The sequence below is a fragment of the Pollicipes pollicipes genome, unplaced genomic scaffold (assembly GCF_011947565.3).
Source record: "Pollicipes pollicipes isolate AB1234 unplaced genomic scaffold, Ppol_2.1 Scaffold_4295;HRSCAF=5057_pilon_pilon_pilon, whole genome shotgun sequence".
Classification (NCBI taxonomy): domain Eukaryota; kingdom Metazoa; phylum Arthropoda; class Thecostraca; order Pollicipedomorpha; family Pollicipedidae; genus Pollicipes; species Pollicipes pollicipes.
Window position 1 is genome coordinate 20,259,833 of NW_023596461.1, and position 3,286 is coordinate 20,263,118.

The following is a 3,286-nucleotide window of genomic DNA, read 5'->3' on the forward strand; positions in this document are numbered from 1 at the left end:
ATATATATATATATATATATATATATATATATATATTCATAATACATATTGCGCCATACCTTGGCAACCAGAGCAGCTATAACTGTGATAATCGTGATTTAAACTGCAAAAGATAGATTATTAAAACGCATACGTCTTCATTGACGCAGTGAAGCAAGCGTTCAAACGCTTGTTGTCTTCTAACGGGCTTCACGACATACCTGCTGCCACAAAAAAACTCCTGCAGACTTGTGACCTGAGATCTGAATGCTAAGACCATGGCCTCGAAATGAATAAATGGCCTAAAACCTGATTTCATCTACGTAGAAAGCTGCCACAGCAGTCTGCCGAGAGAGAACGAGATGAAATGAGAAATAGGGAAATGCCAATAATACAACGGTTGGGTCCATTAGGTGTGCGCGATGGGCGCTCCAGACTGCTACTTGGGCGACATCTGTGATTCGAATTAAGCATTAAACATTCAATGTTTAGGCTAACAACTTGCAAAAACCTTTACCGCATATGACCGGGGTACCGCTGCGTTAATCCCAAAACGTTGAACCCGCCTGAGTAACATGATTCAAATTAAATTATTTATATGACAACTAGATTTATTTCTTGGGTGAAATATGTATAGAAACCATCGGCAGACACAAACTGGCAGAAATAGAATGCAACATCAGCAAAATTCCTATTTATAGGAATAAGTGGCTTCGCCCAATACCAAGCATGCACTAAAAACCTTACAACAGGCATATGCCGACCGTCTTCGTTTCTGAGTAGTATGCGCATGCTATGGGATCGGTTCGAGCTCCAAAAAGCATCATTATCTTATATTCAATTACAACTGCACCCATTCCGGTGTTGCAGTTTACTGCAGTCAACCATCTGGGCTCAACAAGAAAGCAATCATGCTTCTAGCTTTTCGGCGTTATCAGCTTAGAGTCCTTATACTGACAATAATCGAAGTTTAGTGTACCAGGAGGTACTGATTGAATGACATCATTGAGCAAGCATTGATGATGTTGTCAGACCTTGACGTCTCAAGCTGTGCCTAGCGGGCCGGCCACCGGCAGCGGAAGGTGACCTTGCGTCTTTGTTCCGCGACCCCCCTTCCGGTGACCTTTCAAAATGCGATTGGCGTCCAATGTTCAGTTTAAGTTCCAGCAGGCACTGAAAGTTTCAAGCCCATGCAGTCAATGATTAGGAAATGACCACTAAAAATATCAGGTGTGTTATTTTACCGACCCCAACAACCATTCTGCAGGATATGCGACAAATCACATTCCTGGAAACTTGTAAGCCTAATTTGGTAGAGAAAACATCCCTTTAATTCAGATAGCAAACGTGGGAGCTGAGCTCCCTCTGTCAAAAGTATACAAACTGTTTCAGTCGGTCTAGGTCTACAGCAAACACACACACACACACACACACACACACACACACACACACACACACACACACACACGCACACGCACGCACACACACACACACACACACACACACATATGTATATATATATATATATATATATATATATATATATATATATATATATATATACAGAAATGTGTTTTCAGGCCGCGTCAACAACATTGGCTATTTACGCATGGCTCAGTCGTCGATCATATGCTGCCTGACGGTTATGTGGGTGGGTTCTCGCCAAGAAGCTGTGCGACCCGTAATAGACGGGAAAAGCTGTATTGGTTGTATGTGACCATTGCCCTGCATTTTCGTTGTCAGAAGTAGAATATTGGACATCTACAGGTACTGAAGACTGCATAGCTGTTGTCTGCATTACACATAGCCCTTTCGACGCTTGGCAATATATTTGGCAACGAGTTGGTTACACGCACCGCGCTTCTCCATTTAGCCTACCCGCTATTGGCCATATAGACTATCGATCTTTGGTGACCTCCTAAGACCTTGCATGACGTATTATGACTTCATTATGTATTACAATTATATCTAAAAATATTTTCAGCTATGCATTTGAAGTCTGCACCCAAAATTACATAACAAAGCAGCCTATATTGAGTCCAGCACGCGCTTTGCAGAAAGCATCCATAAAAATAGGTTATGACCTGGGTCAATGTCACTTTCTCTGTGGTCATATGACAGCTGCGCATGTTAGTACTCTTTCCTCGTATACATACAACATCAAAACTGTACAAAACTATGTACAAAACAAAACTATGAACGAAAGGTTAAATATGGCAAATAACACACAAAAAAAGTTATGTGTGGTCAAAGTTGTTTAGCGATTGATCTCTTTGACCTGGCCTACGTCACTGATCTTGGTAGATTAAAATTAAAAATATATTCAAAGAACGCCAACTTGATAAATAAACAGGTACTGACAATGTCGTGTTGCTGCGAGTGTTCGTTTTTTGACCGTGCTTGAAAAGCCGTGTGGTGGGGAATTCAACTTTCCATCCCGGCCGGGCTTGGGCATGGTGCATACCCGGCATAAAATAGCATGCCCATCACTGAATAAAGGCAAAGCACCCAGTGAATAACGCAAAACTAGATAAGAGTAAAAAAAACGTGCATCGTGCAGTTAAAAGTGTGCAGTGTGTAGTAAAAACAGGAAGACTCAAGTAAAGCCGGCGTAAATTTGGAGCTGCAAAAATGTGGCCAGCGCAGTCAGCTAAGCTGGACTGGACACGGTATCGTTGTGCTCATTACCTCCGTTCCTAGCAGTTATTAGAAATTTTATTTAAAACTTCTCTATTTTGAGCACTCATTTTTAACGTTATGCTTGTAGTTAGACCACAAAAAGTTGAAGATCAAACTGAGCATTTTTTGCTTAATTGGATATTGCAGGGACCAGTGGCCCACCAAAATAGTGAAATTCGACATCCATGGCTACTATTATGGCAAGCCTATGTCTAGCAGTCGCGCGAGAATATTTGCTTCAAATGTCCTAAAGTTACATTCAAGAAGAAAAAATTGATTCCCACATTACTGGCGTAGTGATATGGCATTGTGCGCAAGGCGAGGAGTCGTTAAATCGCTTTGCCTTCATCAGGCTCGTTTTAAGTAAGACCAAGTGCATGTAAAAGGAAACACAACGGCCACGCGCACTTTCATACATGCTCACAAGACACACAAACACTTCCAACCCTTGGTGACAGGCACGATTTATTGCAGACACATGTTGCCCCTTGGCTTGGCCGGTGGCCCAGACCGCCGCTCTGGCTGCAGCAGAGGTTCTTCTCCTGGTTTTGCTGGTTCTGCGGACCTGCCTTCGACTGGGGAGAGGGGAGGGGGGTGCTAGATGAAGCCGGGCCAATTCCTCTTGCCA